This window comes from Parasteatoda tepidariorum, chromosome 1, assembly GCF_982258835.1.
Source record: "Parasteatoda tepidariorum strain Cologne lab strain chromosome 1, Ptep-v5.0, whole genome shotgun sequence".
Lineage (NCBI taxonomy): Eukaryota > Metazoa > Arthropoda > Arachnida > Araneae > Theridiidae > Parasteatoda > Parasteatoda tepidariorum.
Window position 1 is genome coordinate 103,334,217 of NC_141755.1, and position 18,875 is coordinate 103,353,091.

General features: G+C 27.7%; 1 long non-coding RNA gene across 2 annotated transcripts in view; it reads left to right on the plus strand.

Annotated features, from left to right (window-relative positions):
• The window catches only part of LOC147816658 (uncharacterized), an 80,685-nt gene extending 65,301 nt beyond the window's left edge, over nucleotides 1–15,384 (plus strand). For both annotated transcript variants that reach the window (XR_015428644.1, XR_015428646.1), the window contains 3 exons: nucleotides 6,875–6,932; nucleotides 13,329–13,466; nucleotides 14,973–15,384. This is a non-coding gene — a long non-coding RNA (uncharacterized LOC147816658). The remainder of the gene's footprint in view (nucleotides 1–6,874; nucleotides 6,933–13,328; nucleotides 13,467–14,972) is intronic.
• The last annotated feature ends 3,491 nt before the right edge of the window (nucleotides 15,385–18,875 follow it).

Here is an 18,875-nt window from a genome sequence, read left to right on the forward strand (position 1 = left end):
AAAGAAAAAAATCCACAACAAAAGGAAATCATAAAATATAAAGTAATAATTGTGCAATTTAAATCGCAGAAAAATAATGCGTGAGGAATAATAAGTAAGGAGTAACGCATAGAAACAATGAAAAATAATAAGTAAGGAGTAACACATAAAAAAGTTCAGCGATATAAAAACGTGCAAGTGTAACTCATACATAGAACTAATGCATTAAAGAAACAAGTATAAGAAAAAGTAACACGTAAGCAAAATAAACGCGTGAAATTGCTGCATAATAAAAGTAAGTTCGTAAATGTAAGAAAGGAAAAGCAAAAAAGCAACGCACAATGGAAAGTCACTCTTAATTTACAACAACGTGGAACTCGTGTGCCACGCAAATAAAACGCATAAGAAAAGTAACGCGTGAAATATAACTACGCGTAAAAGTAACATGTGCAAAAATTCGCTCGTGAAATTAGTACATAAGTAAAGTAACGCATAAGGAAACAAAATGTAATGCATAAGAACAAAAATTAGCATTTAAAAGAAAGTAAAATATATGTGAATTGAGTATAAGGAGAAGCAAAGAGTAAAAATGATGCAAAAATTGGTTTAAAGTAACTTCTAAAAATATGCACCCAAAAGTAATGCATAAAAAAAAATTAAAGGAAGTTTTGACGAAAATAATGGAAAAAACTGTAAAGAGAATATTAACATGGGAGATAAGTAAATTCTCAAAGGCAAGTTAGTAAGAAAAGTAAGGAGTAAAATATAACAACGCGTAAAAGTAAAACATGAAAAGTGACACATAAAAGTAGCTAATTAGAAAAGTACCCGCGTTTTTTCTAAAGAAAGTTTGCCGGAAAGAATGAAAACTTCAGCGCAAGTAAAGTAAAACTAAGTCAAAATAAAGTGATCGTGTAAATTATGAAAAATAAGTAGGGAAAATTTACCAATAAATAGATCTAATGAACACAAAAAATTAACGCTTAAAATATAACGCATAGAAAAGAATTACGCAAAATAAAATATAATGTGTAAAAGTGAAAATAAGTCATAAGAAAAATAAAATGTCACGAAAAGTAACGTGCTAAGATAGACAGAGTAACTCATAACACACAAAGCAAAGAAGTAAAGCGAATGCACAAGAAAAATGAGTTAAAGTAACATAAATTGCTGTTTGTAGAAAATGCAACACCATGAAGGAATCATCAGAATCAAATGAAATTCGCAGCAAATGTCAATTATAGGATATTATGCAAATTAATAAAGTTTCAGAGCCATCGCGCGTGCGTGGCGCGCGCAGCGCCCTCTGAATTGATGCTGAAAGCGTATAAATAAAGTGCTGTAGCGGGACGTTGAAAATAGTCTATGATTATTTGTTAGTGGCAAACGTTTAGTGAGACCTGAGTATGCCTCCACGACGGAAGAATAAGAAATTCAAGCAACTTACGGAGTTTGAACGAGGGAGGATAATCGGCCTTCGAGAAGGAGGATTTTCCTATCGCGCAATAGCAGCTCGTATGCAGCGGAACAGTTCCACAGTGATGCGAGTTTGGAAGCAGTGGACCGACGAGCACCGAACAACTCGAAAAACAGTCACTGGACGACAGAAGGTGACGTCAGAGCACGATGATCGACACCTGCTTCGCATGGCGGTGAATGATCGCACAGCTTCCTCCAGGCAGCTGGCAGCACATTGGTCTACTGCTACAGGTGTACAATTGTCGGCTTCGTCAATTCGTCGTCGTCTGCTGCGCCGTGGATTGCGTGCAAGGGTGCCATTATACAGGATTCCCCTCACGGCGGATCATCGACGGCTGCGTCGGCAGTGGGCTCTTGAGCACAGAGACTGGCGAGCTGATTGGCACCAAGTTGTCTTTTCAGATGAATCACGCTTCAATTTGTGGACCCATGATGGCCGTGTTCGTGTTAGACGTTATGCCGGTCAACGCTGCCTTCCTGAGTGTATTATTGAACGACATAGTGGTCGAACACCCGGAGTTATGGTCTGGGGTGCGATTTCGTATCATGGACGATCCAATTTGATACGAATTGAGGGTAATCTCAATAGCAACAGATACGTCCGTGAAGTGCTACAGCCCGAAGTCGTTCCTTTCCTTCAAGGCATCCCTGGAGCTATCTTTCAGCAGGATAATGCACGCCCACATGTTGCGCGGACTGTTAGAGACTTCTGTTCAGCACAACGCATGCAACTTCTTCCTTGGCCTGCTTATTCGCCGGATATGTCGCCTATTGAGCACGTGTGGGATATGGTTGGTCGGCGTCTCACTCGTGATCCGCGTCCTGCAGTTTCCAAAGACGAACTTTGGTTGCGCATACAAGCGATATGGAATTCTCTTCCTCAAGCAGATATTCAACATCTGTTTGACTCCATGCCACGTCGTATAGCAGCACTTATTGCAGCGCGTGGTGGCTGCACCAAATACTGATTTCGGACGCTTAATTTGTTTCTTTTGTTTTGAAAATTTCATCATTTATTTGTATCAGTACAAGTCGTTTCTGCATTAAATTTCATTTGATTCTGATGATTCTTTCATGGTGTTGCATTTTCTACAAACAGCAGTTTATAAAGAAAGGTAGAGAATAAAATATCAAATAATATGTGTGTGTAAATTAAAGCAGAAAAAAAAATAAAGAATGATAGAAGTATACGGTCAAATTATCACATAAAATATAATAAAATCACATTAACCAAGAAAATCATAAAATAAACGAAACATAGAATAAAAAGTGTGTAAAGCTTGCATAAAATTAAGAAAAATCTACAAATGAATATATTATGCGAATCATAAAATAAAGCTCAAAATATATAATAATGCGTAAAGTATGTAATAAATTGTAAAATATATTGAAAAGAATTTGCGAAGAGAAGGCAGTAAAATAAAATATAATTGAAAGTAAAGCATAGTATAAAATAGAATATAAAGTAAAAGCGGATTGTGAATCATAAAATGTAAAATTTAGCGAAAAGTAAAAAATTTTTAAACTAAAAGTACTGTAAAATAAATCTTGTAAAGTATGTCATACTGTAAATTGAAGTATGAAGTAAAGATGTGACAAAGCTTAAAATAACGCATAAAATCAGTAAAAGATTTAAATAAAAAAAGTGAAATATTTTTTCGAAATAGTAATGTAAATTGGAAGATGAAGCAATACACGAGGAATAAACTACAGAGGCAAATATGGAGAATGCTTAGAACATAAAATGTAACGCAAAGTTTTAAATATAAATTGAAGAGAAAAATGTATAGCATAAAGTGAAACACAAGGTATAACTTAAAACCTGAAGTATTAAGTGAAGGGTTTAAAAATTTAACGTAGAGTATAAAATAAAGATTAAAGTAAATTATCCAGTAACATCAAGTAAAGTGTGAAGAAAACTAAAGCGTAGCGTATAACATTATGTATAAGGTAAAGCTTAAATTAAAAATAGAATAATGTTAAGCGAAGCGTAAAACATAGTCGTAAAGAATGAAGTATAGTTAATAAAAATAAAGAAGAAAGTTGTATGTGATGTAAAGAATAAAGTAAAACGTGAACTACAAAGTAAAGCGTAAAATTAAAGGAAAAGTATTGTAACGTAACATATAAAGTAAAATAAGAAATTTGAAAAGTAAAAAATAAGAAGTGAAGACAAAATTATAAAAGGATTAAGCGCGAAATGAAAAAAAATTACTTTATAAAGCACAGAATAAAGCTGCAAGTTGGAAGTATACTGCAAAGTATGATTAAGTGAAAGATAGTAAAAAGTAGTTTGGTAAATATAATATAGCAGAATAATGAAGTATAAAGTCAAAATATTAAGTAAACTAAGCATAAAAAAATTCAAGAAAAGTAGAAAGCGAAGACTAAATTAAAGCGTAAATATATAGTAAAAAAAAAATGCTAATAAGATGAAACGTAATGTAAAAAATGTAAACAATAAAGCTAAAGTGTGTAAAGTCAAGTATAAAGAGAAAAAATAAAGAAAGTATAAAGAAAGGTGCAAAATATAAATCACAGAGTAAATTTATGTGTTAAATTGTTAGCTAAGTGAAACATAGTATAAAGTAAATTATTCTGTAATTTAAAGTAACGTGTAACGTGTAAAGTAACGCCTTTAAGTTACGTGTGCCATTAAAGCAGAAGGTAAAATAAAAAGTTAAGCGTAAAAAATAAAGTTGAGTATTAAGCAGAAAATGTTATGGGTAAAATATACAGAAGTGTGTAAAATATAAATTAACGATATAAAAAAGTATAGTTAAAAGGGTTTCTAAAATGTATGTCAAATTAGGTAAAAAGTGTATTAGTTAAAGCGTGTAAAAAATTGTGAAATATAATGTAAAATAAGTTAAGTAGACACTAATGAGTTAAGACCCTGAAATGGGCGATGGTCCATACAGTAAAACCTACTGAAAAACAAATATAAAACCTTATAATAAAAATTTATACAGAGTGGAGTGGAGGTTAATTAAGATTATTAGTGACAGCAGGTCTTTGAGTGATGTTTTAATTACTTCATTAATGATCATCTTTCATCCTTTACTTACAAATATTTGTTGCTCGGTTATACTATCGAATAAGTCTTTTCTGAGTGTTCGGAAGCGTGTACATTTATATAATAAGTGACTAATGGTTTGGATTTCATTGCAATTGGGGCATTTATCGTCTTTTTGAAAAATTTTTCTTTGATACATACCGAACACTCAGTGCCCCGTTAAAAATTAATTGTAATAAAAGTTTGTCTGCAGTCTAGTAACCGATGGTGTTTTTATAAATTTGTAAGTTTGCCTGCCTTTTTCGCTAACCCTCCACTCCTCTGCCCATTTTGTAAGAATAATTCTTCTAATTTCGGTTTTTGCTTGTTTTGGGGTCCCCAGACATTGGAGATCTACCGTAGCCGAACTAATGGCGCTTTTTGCCGGCCATATCTGCGTCCTCGTTGCCCTGGATACCCACATGGTCTTTAACTCAATTTAACTTTATGTTAAGATTCCAATGTTTCTTTGATGAGGTTTGATGTAGGTTCCGGGTCAGCCAAGGCTTGGAGCGACGAGAGGGAATCTGAGTAGATGGTAGCCTCTTCTATGGCATTAAGATTTAACCATTGTAGCGCTGAGTTGATGCAGCTCCTCCTAGATAAGACCAGGCCTTAGGACGGGTTACCATAAATATCCTTTAGTAGTCCAAACGTAATGACATCTTTCTTATTTTTCATCTACTGCGCAGTTAACTTCGTTAGATCGGACTACTAAATTGATCCGTGCTGAGGCCTTCCATCTTCTAGGAGGTGTTGGTTGATGGCTTATTGAGTCTTTTCGATTATAAATGGCATATGATCCAAATTAAAAGTTTAGTTAAATCATGAATTAAAGCGAAAATTAAAAATTATATTAGAGAATAAGTATACTAAAAAATAAAGTAAAAGAGTAAAATAAGAAGTATGAAGTGTTAAGCAAAATTAAGATATTAAGTAAAGAAAAAATTAAATTAAAAAATAAAGGTCAAGTTTAGAAGTAAAGCGTAGGGTAAAAGACGAAAAGTATGAAAAGTAAATAATAGTAGAAAATATAGTGTAAAGTGTTAAATTAAAAGTATAATATAATGTAACGCATGAAATAATGTAAGGCGTAAAATGATAGCGAAGCAGGTAAAGCAAAGCTTAAAGAAATTTTAATGCATATATATATATATATATATATATATATATATATATATATATATATATATATATATATATATATATATGCATATATATATATATATATATATATATATATATATATATATATATATATATATATATATATATATATATATATATATATATATATATATATATATATATATATATATATATATATATATATATATATATATCACCAGGTCTGCAGATAAGGTAAAATATTTTAATGTAGTGCTTTTTAATTATTTTAAATAGATCCTTCTCTGAAATGTTTACCTCCCTTTTTATAGGTAAAAGTAGCTAAGATAAAAATCGTCCAGAAACCGTTAAAACGTTACTAAAGTTAATAATATTGGATGAACAATTAATACAATATAAACATATTAACTGCAATTTTTTCTAGGATTAAAATTTTTGAGTCTGTTACTAAAAATTAAGATTTAACTATCTTCATTTACGAATGAAGTGAAATTAGTTATAAATTTCTAATTTTGATTATTCATTAAAATTAAAAAGTAGTTATGCATTTCTAAATTTAATGATTAAAATGCTTGATTTCTTTATAAATTTCTTCATAATTAACAACAAATATTTTAGACATCCTAAAACGAAAATATGTATGTTTACATGAGGTCGTTCATATAAAGCCTTTTTTTTTCGTTTTAGTCTCCCTTTCTCAGCAAGAATAAGCAAATCACATCCTCTGCTTACATAAGAAAGTAACAACACACCTCTTTGCTCTAAATTTAACTTTTCCTGAAGTAACCTAATTTTAGAATTTCATTTAAATAAATAATGTAAGTCGTCAAAAAGAACGTCTGTGTTTTAGTTCATTCTATAAAATTTTGAGAAGAATCTTTTTAAAGAATCTTTGCTGTTTTTCTAAAAATGGCTAAAATTTTTGAACTCTGAAACACATAAAAACAATTTTTGACCAAATTTTTTCTTTCTCCAAAATTTAATTTAAAATTTTTTCAAGCGCAGTTTTTTCCAAATTTTAATTTTTTTTTAAAAAAAAGAACAACTTGAAATTATTATCGGAAATGACTTGCGTAAGCATTGCTCGCATCCTGCCAGCCCCTTGTCAACAAATATAAGAAAATTCAAAAACCTCATCCCCGTTATGTCCTTAAGTAATATTTGAACGGCCCCTATTATCGTGTTGCAAAGATATTTATGTAATTTTAATCAATAATGTGGTATTTTTTTCAGCTTTCAAAATGTTTGGGAAACATTAATCCAACCAAGAGAAATCATAGTTTTTTTTAAGGTAAGTCATAGGATTTAATAATCTTCGTGTGTTCCTTAAATGAAAATGCATTCAAGAATTAGCCTAAACATTATATTTGTCAAAAACTCTTAACAATAAAATAATCGTTTTCATCCAAACGGTTTGACACCTTCTGATTAGGTTAAAAACCGCTTTTCTTCCGCGATACGAATTAATTGAAATGATTAATTTATCTTCTGCAAGCGTTCAAAATCTTGACTTAGACTGGCAAAAAATTGATCGAAATTTATTTAATAAATTATAGGGAACAATGTCAACTATCACGTCCGGATATAAAACGGTGTTTTCTAATAACGGAAATAAAACCATCTGGAACTGAATCCTTTGTAGCAAAAGTAAATAAATGTTTACTGAAATATCTCAAGTAAGGTGCATTATCCAGTTAAAATAGTTTATGGGTAAATCTCAAAATTTAAAAACTTAAATTTGTTGAACTTAAGGTAAACCTTGTTCATTCTTGCTATGGAAGTGTTCTACTATGGAGAATAAGTATACTAAAAAATAAAGTAAAAGAGTAAAATAAGAAGAATGAAGTGTTAAGCAAAATTAAGATATAAAGTAAAGAAAAAATTAAATTAAGAAGTAAAGGTCAAGTTTAAAAGTTAAGCGTAGTGTAAAAGGCGAAAAGTTAATAATAGTTGAAAATATAGTGTAAAGTGTTAAATAATAAGTAAAATATAATGTAACGCATGAAGTAATGTAAGGCGTAAAATGTTAGCGTCACGTGTAAAGTAAAGCGTAAAGAAGATTTAAATCAAAAAAAAAAAAAAGAATGGAGCATAAAGTAAAGAGGGTATAAAACGTGTAAAATATATATTATGTAAAAAATAAAATAAAGAGTGGAGTGTAAAGTAATGGATAAAGTTGAAAGTATAATGAAATTTAAAATATAGTTAAAAGAATGAGTAAAGTGCGCGTCAAAATGCATTTCGAAAGTAAACTAATAACTAAAATAAAAAGTATAGTCAAATCTGAAACAAAATTCGTGTAAAGTAAACCGTATATTATGAAGTAGATAGTAAAGAAAAATAAAGTAGAAAATAAATTGTTGTGTAAATTAAATTATGCAGCAAACATGTATATATTAAGCTTAAATTAACGCGTAAAATGTTAGGCGTAAAGAGTAAAATATAAAATGAAAAAAAGCTAAAGCAAATAGTTGAAGGTAAAGTAAATTGAAGCGTTAAATATGAAGTAAAGCGTGAAACATAAAGTATAAAATTTAAAGAATAAAAAAATAGTTAATATAAATATAGCACAAAGTTATTAGTAAAATGAGGAATATATTATAATAGAAAGAAAAGCGTTTAGTATGCAGTAAAGTTTAAAGAGAAAAATATAAAATATACTATAAATTAAAACGTTAAGTATTGTATAAGGTAAAGTGAAGTATGCAGTATATCATCAAACTTATTGTTAAGTATAAAATAAAGAGTAATATATAAAGTCAAAAGCACTGTGTAGTAAAATATAAAACAAAAAGCGAAGTATTTTATAGAATAATTTAAAGCTTAACATTTCAAATAAAGCGTAAAATAAGAAATTAGCGAAGTAAAAAGGAAAAGTAAAGCATAAAATATGAAGTGAAGCATAAAGTTAAGAGTGGTAAAATGCAAAGTATAAAAAAAAGTATTAAGTAAAGCGGAAAGTCAGAAGTATAGCAGAAAGTATAATCAAATGTAAAATGTAGTGAAACATAAAATATGTAGTGAGGAAGATATCTAAATATATCAATAAATTATAAAGTGAAATTGTCAAGTAAACTAAGCATAAAGTAATGTTTCAAGTAAAGTATAATATTAAGTATAAACTGAGGGGTAAAATGTTTAATACAGAAAAAGCGCATGAGATGTAACGTAAAAATTGTAAACTAAAAAACTAAAGAGTATAGTAAAATATAAAATAAAAGCGTAAAAAAAGTCGCAAATAATAAAGGAAGAGCGTAAAAAAGGCGCACATTATAAAGCAATATGCATATAAAGTTAAGCAGAAAATTAAACATATTAGAGAAAAGAAAATTATGTTAAGTAAATACGTAAATTAAACTTTAAAAATACGTAAAATATAAAGTGTCAAGTTAAGAATAAAATATAAAGTAAAGGAAAAAGTGAAGCATAAGGTAAAGTAAAAAGTGTGAAACAAAGCAATTAAAAAGTTTAAAAAATATAGAGCGTAAAATAGGGTAAGGTGTGAAATACAAAGTTAAGTGTAAAACATAATGCATAAACTGAAGTATAAAGAATGTAAAGTATGAGATATAAAGTACCTAAAAAAGTTTATTAATAAAAGCATAAAACGCGTAAAAAAGCAAATGCGTAAAAGATATAGTATTCCACGGATGCCCCCTGACAGGAGCGGGACGGGAAAAGCTTTGATATAGTATGCTTTAATTTACACCCTTTTTTTTTTTAATAACTAATGCGGAAAAGTAAAAGAAAAGTAACGCATAAAGTGTGGAGTAAAGCAAGACAGCATAATGAGCGTAAAAGCGTTAAAGTAACAAATTAGAAAACTAAACAAGAAAATGTAACGCATAAGAAATGTAACCCGTATTTTACAATAATATAAAAAGAACGTGTATGCCGTGTAATTCATAAGAAAGGAATGCGTTACATTTGCGCGGTACATTTTTCTTTATAAAACAAATTTTTGTTTTTAAATGCTCAAAATATAATGCTTGAGAGAAAAAATAATTCGTAAAAAAAATTAGTAAAATTAACGCGTAAGAAAATAAAAAGTGTAAAAGGGAAAGTTAGCAAATGTAAACGCAAGAATGTAACTCATAATAAGAAGTAACTCTTAATTTACAACATCGTGTAAAAGGAACTCGTAGCAACGCAAAAAAAAATGCATAAGAAAAGTAACGCGTGAAATATAAATGCGACTAAGAGTAACGTGTGCAAAAATTAACTCGCGAAATTAATGCATAAGGAAATAAATGTAATGCATAAGAATAAAAATTAACTCACGAAGAAAATTTAAATAGAAAGTGAAATATGGGTAAATTGAGCATGAACAGAAGTAAAGCGTATAAATGATCAAAATTGCGTAAAAGTAAAGCTTAAAAATATACACGAAAAAGTAATGCGTAAGGTAAATATTTGTCGAAAATGTAATGCATAAGGTTTGGCGGAAATAATTTGAATAAGAAAAGAAAACTCTCAAAGGTAACTCAGTAAGAGAAGTAACGAGTGAAATATAATAACGTGTAAAGAAAATCATAGAAAAGTGACACATAAAAGTAGCGAATTAGAAAAGTTTTACTAAATTAAGTTTGCCGAAAAGAATGAAAACTGCAGCACTAGTAAATTAAAAATTAGTCATAAAAAAGTGATCCCGTGAACTGTAAAGAATAAAGAAAAATTAACGCCTAAATACAGCTATAATGTAACAGTTTATAACACACAAAAAATTTATAAAATATTCCGTGCGCGAAATAAAATATGTGTAGAAGTTAAAATAACTCGTTGGAAAAGTAAAATTACACGGTACGAAAAGTAACGCATAAAGATAGTAACATGTAAAGCATAGTATCTCTCAAAACACTGAACGCAAGAAAAAAAAAATTTGAAAGTAATTTGCAAGAAAAGTAAATGTGTTAACGAAACACATAAAGCATTACACACAAAAGTAGAGAATAAAATAATATGTGTGTGAAAATTAAAGCAGAAAATAAATAAAGCATGATAAAAGTAAACGTGTTAAAGTATCACATGAAATATAAATAAACTAAAACGTAAAATTAACACATAAGAAAAATGCTAAAAAATTAATGCAAAAAAATAAAGTAAGTGCATAAATGTAAAATATAGATAAAAGTAAGCATAATACTTAAAGTAACATGCCTAAGAAATACTTAAAGCAAAAGCAACGCATTAAAAATAAAACGCACAAAAAATAAAAGCAACGCTAGAAATATAACAATATGAAAGTGTAACGCGTGCAAAAATTAACGCATAAAATTTATACATAACCAAAAGACAAATATAATCATAAATATAAAAAGTAACGCATAAATAAAAGTAGGGTATAAAATAAAATGTGGGTAAACTGAAGCATACGGAAAAGTAAAGCTTTAAAATGGTGAAAAAATTCATTGCCGCCTAAATATAATGCGTAAAAATATGCATGAAACTGTAATGCACAAAAAAAAAACGCTTTAAGAAAATCTAAGAAGGTTTCGCTGAACGAATCAAAACTACTATACAAGAAAAGTAAAAGTAACACATTAAAAAGCAATCGTGTAAAATTTAAAGAAAACTAATACATAAAATATAATGGATAAATAAATCAAGAAAAAAGAAAGGTAAGATTGATAATAAGAAAGCCTAAAAAAAATAAGTAAAACAACCGAATTATAAAGGTAAAAGCGTAACTAGTGAATAAGAAAAGCAGATGCGAAAATGTAACGCATAAAAAAATTTTACCTTTAATTTAATATAACGTATAAGAATCGTGCAAACGTAACGCGTAAAATAAAATATTTCGCGAAGTAAAAATGTAAAAGAAAATTGATCGAGTAAATGCAACGCATAAGTAAAGTGAAGCAAAAGAACAGTTAAGTGTAAAGTATAGTATAAAGAGTTTATTTTAAGCATGAGGGAAAGTAAAGCGTAAATATAGCACATAAGAAAAGTGAACGTCCGAAGAAACGGATAAAAGGCGAACGAATGAATGGAAAGTATTGCAAAATAAAAATTATAACGTAAAACAGCATTAAAGGTGCAAAATATAATAATATAAAGCTTGAACGATAAAGTAAAGAATTGTAACGTCACATATAAAGTAAATTGTAAAATAAGAAGTTTGAGAAGTAAAAAATAAAGCTAAGTGTAAAATAAGAAGTGAAGCCTAAAGCAAAAAAGGATTAAGTGCCAAGCAAAAAAATTGCTTTATTAAGCACAGAATAAAGCTTAAAGTCGCAAGTATAGTCCAAATTATGATCAAATGTAAAAGATAATAAAAAGTAGTTTGGTACATATAATATAGCAGAATAATGAAGTATAAAGTCAAAGCGTCAAGTAAACTAAGCGCAAAAAAAAGTTTGAAGAAAAGTCGAATGGGAAGCATAAATTAAAGCGTAAATGTACAGTAAAGAAAAAAAAAGCGAATAAGATGAAACGTAACGTAAAAAGCATAAACAAGAACTAAAGCGTATAGTAGAATGTAAACTCAAGCAAAAGTATAAAGAAAGTCATAAAATATGAAGTACAGCGTAAATTTATATATGTGTTAAATTGTAAGCAGAGTGAAATATAGTATAAATTAAATTATACTGTAATTTAAAGTATAAATGAAGAAAGTAGATCAAAAGTAAAAGAAACCCGTAACGAAATCACTGCACAAAGAAAAGTAACTCATAAAACATAAATACTTCTTATAACACATAAATCACTAATAAGTATTACACGTAGATAAAACGCTTGAAGAACAGTACCGCATAAAATATAGCGTCTAAAATCAAGCGTTAAAATACGCGTATATTCGGTAAATGTTACGAGTCAAAAAATTTCGATTACAATATAACGAGTAAAGAAACACATAAGAAAAATAACGCTTATATAAAATAAACGCATTAAAGTGAAAGAAAGCGTAAAGTATAGTGTAACACAACACATGAAAGTAAACTATAAAAGCCGCGTATAAATAAAAGTAATACAAAAATGCAATGCATATAACGATTAAAAGTGAAGCACAAGAAAAACAAACATGAAAAAGTAACACATAAGTAAAGTCCATGTAATGCATTATATAAAAGTAATACATAAAATATCGCAATAAATTTATTATGGATTTAAAGTTACGCATAAAAGATTAAATGCGTAAGCCCTGCGGATAAATCAATATAAAGTAAAATGTATGTAAATTAACACATCAATAAAAATAAACCGCAAAATAGATGCATGAAAGTAAACGCATAAAAGAACCGTATTAGTAAGAGAAAAAAAGTAAAATTATGAAAAGTAAATTCTTTGACACGTAACATAAGTTGTTCACGTATAAAAATAGTGCATAAAAGTAACGACTTAAAAAAAGTAACGCACTAAACGGGTAAAAGAAACACTTATAAAAGTAATGCGTAAAACTTACTTACGCAGAAAAAAAGTAGATGCGTAAAAGTTCATGTCATTTTTTTTTTAATGGTGGTATTTTCCTATTGAACATGTTTTACAGTGTTTAATTTATTAAAACCGTTTTTACTATTATGTGTTCCTGTTCATTTTCTTCCTATCGTTTGTTTTTGAATGCTTCTTACATTTTATTTTAATTTTGAAACATTTAATTTTTCTAAGACTGCTTTCTATCTTTTGCGAAATTAATGATATTTAACAAACTATGCTATTTTTTTAATACAACATGTTTTCGTTTTTTTAGGATAATTTTGAATAGCACTAGGATAGATAAGGATCCGTTTGGATGATTCAGTCACGGTTAATTGATGTAGAACTGCCGGACTTATTTGGAAGTGGATTTACAAAATTCAAAAAATTTCTGAGATTTGAAGATTTTGCTGTAAGTAAAATATATTTGTTTCTTCTCATTTTTTCGATAACTGCACTTTTCAACACTTTATGTTAAAAATTAAATGTTGATAATATTTGCACTTAGAAACAATATATATATGTATGCTAAGTGCAAATATTATCAACATTTAATGTTGAATGTTGAAAAGATAGCCCTTCAAAAGAAAAAAAAAAATTCGGTTTTAAAGATAAATGCTATATTCCAAAAAAGTTTGCAAATATCGACGTGGTCGTTTGTTTATAATTTTCGCTGGATTTTATATTGGGAAAGTGAGCAATAAATTTTAGTTTAATATTTTTAAAATAAAGCTGTTAAAACGTGGAACTTTTTTTTAAATTTTTTTTCAAAGCAACGTGGTTTCGAAAAATATTTTACAGCTGAAAATATTAATTATATGATTGCAATATTAAAATGTTCAGTGTATTCACCACTGAACCAAGGCAGCAAATGTGGTAAAATATTTTAATTTGATAATTTTAAATAGAACCTTTTCTAAAATGTTTGGCTCCCTTATTATAGATAAAAGTAGCTGGCATGAAAATCGTGCAGACACCATTCAAGCATTTCTTTAGTTAATAATATTGGATAAGCAATTAATACAATATAAACTTCTTAACTGCAATCTTTTCTGGTATTAAAATTTCTGAGTCTGCTATTTACCATTCAGATTTAACTCTCTTCATTTACGAATGAAAAGAAAACAATTATAAATTTCTAATTTTGATTGTTCCTTAAAATTCAAAATTAATTATGCATTTCTCAATGTAATGATTTAAATGCTTGATTTCTTTATAAATCTCTTCATAATAAACAACAAATATTTTAAACATCCAACATCTTTACAAATAACTTAAAACTCCTGAAACGGAAACATTTCTATTGATATGGAATCGTTCAAATAAAGCCTGTTTTACAGTTTTAGTCTTCCTCTCTCTCCTTGTCAGCAAGAATAAGCAAACCGCATCGTCTGCTTACGTAAGAAAGTAACAACGCACTAACTTGTTCTACTTTTTAACTTTTCTCGAAGTAATTTAATTTTAGAATTTCATTTAATTAAATAATAGTAGATAAAAAGTATAGTAAATCAAAAAATAGTAGATATTTCAATTATTTTTTTAAAATATTGAAAAGAACATTTTAAAAGAATATTTTTTTTTTTCAAATGGCTAAACTTCGTAAAATCTGAAACACATAAAAACAATTTTTGTCCAAAATTTTCCCTTCTCCAAAATTTTATTTGAAATTGTTTCAAGTGTAATTTTCTCCAAATTATAATTTTTTTCTTTTAAAAAATCAACTTGAAATTATTATGTGACTTAAATGACATACGTAAGTATTGCTTCCATCCTGCCTGCCCCTCGTCAACAATTATAAGCAAATTAAAAAATCTCATCCCCGCTATGACCTAAAGTAATGTTGGAACGGTTTGAGTAATGTTTATCGTGTTGCAAAAATATTTATTTAATTTTAATCAATATATGGTATTTTTTTCAGCTTTCGAAATCTTTATGAAACATAAATCCAACCAAGAGGCGTCATAGTTTTTTAAAGGTAAGTCATATAAACACTCAAAGGATTTAATAATCACCCTATTCATGTTAATCAGCATTTATATAAATTACGCGAATTAAGAATTTATATAAAAGCGCAAAATATATAAAATAAAAAGCGAAAATGAAAATACATTCAAGAATTAGTGTAAATATTATATTTGTCGAAAGCTCAAGCAATAAAATAATCGTTTTCGTTCATAACTGTTCGACACTTTCTAATTAGGGTAAAACAAACTCTTCCTTTAACAAAAGGTTTTTATAAGGGGTGAAAATTCTCGATACAAAATAAATTGAAACGATTAATTTAAAACTTAAATTTGCTGAACTACAGGTAATCCTTGTTTATTCTGCTAAGGTCCTAAAATACGGTAAAAATAAAATTATATATTGTAAAATAAACTCAATAATGTTTTTGTTCATAAACAGTTATGTCGATTTTGCTTTGTCATAACTTCTTTTTCTACTTAAAAAAATTCAATTAACGAATTAAAGATATAAATGTTTCATTAAATCGTTCTGATAATAAAGGGGGGTATTATCCAAATTAAAGGTGTAGTTAAGCATAAAATAAAATTTAGAAAAATTAAAATTTTGTAGAGTAATGCATTGAATATAAAGTTAAGCAAAGTGTAAAATTTAAAAAAAAAACCTATATGTTGTGTAAAGCGCAAAATATATAAAATAAAAAGTGAAATATTTAATTAAGAAATTTGAAAAGTAAAAAAAAGCGTAAAACAAAAATTAGAATTATATTAGAGAATAAGTGTGGTACAAAGTTAAGTATCAGTTAAAGTAAAAGCGTAAAGTAAACTAAGGATAAATATTAGTGTTACGCTAAGTTAAAGATATAAAGTAAAGAAAAAATTAAATTAAAAAATAAAGTCAAGCGTAAAGTATAAAAGTTTAAAGAGTAAAGAATAGTAGAAAATATAATGTAAAGTGTTAAATAAAAAGTAAAATGTTAGCGTCGCATGTAAAGTAAAGCGTAAAGAAGTTTTGCAGCAAAAAAAAGAGTGGAGCTTAATGTACAGTAATATAGTAAAAAGAAAAAGTAAAGTGCACGTCGAAATACTTTTCCAAAGTAAAGCAATAACTACAGTAAACTAATTGCTAAAGTAAAACTTATAGTCAAATTTGAAAACAAAATGCGTGTAAAGTCGAAAGTATTGTAAAGTAAACCTATAAAGTAGATAATAAAGAAAAATATAGTAGAAAATAAATTGTAGTTTAAATTAAATTATAAAGTGAATGAGAAGTGAATTAAGCTAATTAACGCTTAAAATCTAAAGTGGTAAGTAAAGAGTAAAATACAAAATGAAAAAAAAGGTAAAGCAAAAAGTTAGAAGGTAAAGTAAATTACAGTGTCAAATATAAAGTAAAGCGTAAAACGTACAGTAAAAAAAATGTGTACTGACAAAAGTGTAATGAATAAAAATCAGTTAATATAAATGTAGCAGAACGTTATATTTAAATAAAGTATAAATAATAACAGAAAGAAAAGTGTTTAATATGAAGACAAGCTTAAAGAAAAATAATTTAATATTGTGTTAATTAAAAAGCTGATTATTGTTTAAGGTAAAATGAAACGTGGCTTTAAACTAAGCTTTAAAAAAACATTAAATATAAAGTAAAAAGTAAAGAAAAATAAGTAGTTAAAGTTAAACAAAGTAAAGTGAAAGGTAAAAAAAAAAGTAACTAAAGCAAAAAGCATAAAATTAAAATAAAGCGGAAAATTTTGAACAAAGTTTAAAATATATAATTATAAAAATTAAAATATAAAAGTGTAGAGAGAAAATATAAAGTATAGTGTAAAGTTTTAGTAAAGCGTAAAATCTAAAGTAGAGTATAGCAAAATGCGTTTCAAGAAAAGTGAAATATGTATAAAATAAGGTAAAAAATGAATTAAAGTCTAAAATAAGAAAAAATTGTAGAGGATATGGTTGAATAACAAGTTAAGCTCTACTTAAAGTATATAAAAATGAATGATATTAAGATTAAAGTAAAGTTAAGAGAAAAGCCTAAATTAAATGTGTGTAAAAAAGGATATTTTAATGTCATTTGAAGTAAATAAAATATTGTGTATAGAAAACTAAACATATCTCAAACAAAACTAAATATAGTATAAAGAAAACTAAAGCGCAAAATATAAAATAACGCATTTGGAAAGTAAAACTACATGATATGAAAAACAACGCGTAAAAGATGGTAACTTGGAAAGCAGAGTATGTAATAAAACTACTAAAGTATGTACGATAAGTACGTAACACTAAAAAGTGAAATGATGTGTAAAAATGTAATAAAAAAAATTACCTGTGTAAGCTAAAGCATAAAGTAAAATAATGTGAGAAAGTAAAATTATTGCATAAAAATGAAAACGTGTAAAACAAATATAAAATAGTAACGAGTCTTAAAGCATATAGAAAAGTAACGCTTAAATGGTGAAGTAACACATAAGAAAAGAAAACGCGTTAAATATAGAAAAGCCTAAAGTAGAGGCGCAGAGCAACACGTAAAAATAAATGTAAGGCATAACGAAAAGCTACCTTCATAAATCGCAAAAGTAAATAAAATTCAGGCGTAAAGAAAAAGTAAAACATAAAAAAATACGTTGTATAATTTAAGAAAAAAAACTCCTAAATGTAAAGTATAAAGAAAAAAAATTTAAAAGTAACGCGGAAAAGTAGAACTAGCGTATGTATAAAGTAAACGCATAAGATATAACGCGTGAAAGTAGTTGAAACTCGTAAGAAATGTAAATGTGTAAAAGAAAAGTTAACGATAAAGTAGCGTATAAAAAATTAAATGAGTTAAAGTAACGCATAAAAGAATAAGAGAAGTTAATCATAAAGAAATCTAACGCATAAAATATATTAACAAGTAGAAGTAACAGATAAGTAGAACTGACTCGTAAAATTTCATAAGCGTAAAATTAAGAAGACAAAGTAATTGATAAGAAAAATAAAATGCTTAAGAAATATAGCATAAAATATGCGCATAATAAAAGTATATGCGTAAAAGTAACGTATTAAGAAAAGTATTTGCTTAGAAGTAACAAATAAAGAAATGTGTCGAGTAATAGGCATAAAAATCCTGAACACGTTCAAGTTGCCAGTAAGAAAAATAGAGAATGAAGAAAAATAACGCTTAATATACATACCCTCCAACTGCTACGGAATTTCCGTAGTTTCAGAAATCTTCTTTTCAGACGGTAGCAAAATTAATGTCTTAATATTTAAAAAAAATTAATTTTAGCGTAACTTGTCCACTATTACTTATAAAAGTGCAGGCCATATGGCTAGATTCTTAAGTTCTGATAAAAGTTTTGTAAGAGATCCATTTGCTTTAAAAATTTCTACTTTGGTTCGCTACCACTAGAAAGAATTATTTTCAAAATCCTCATAAGTTGGAGGGTATGAATATATGATAGCATGTAAAAGCAATGCTTGAAAAAAAGCAAATCGTAATATATAATAACGAAAAAAAGTAAGGTATTCATAGAAATTATGCGCAAAAGCAACAAATAACCCATAAACGAATTAAATGCGTAAAGTAACTGCATAATAAAAGTTAAGGCGTAAAAATCATCACATAAAAATCAGGCATAAGAATAGTAAAGTGTCAAATATAAAGTATAGTAGTGCGTATTTTAAGCAAACGGAAAAAGCGTAAAAAGGAATGAAACGCATAAAAAAGTAAACGCCTGAAAGTAACGCGCGAAAGAAAATCAAAGCATAAAAGATTATAAAGCGTAAAATATATATTAATGCGAAAAAGTAAAAGTGATACGCAAGAAAAATAAACTCGTCAAACTAATACATCAGGAAAAGTATAATATAAAATAAAA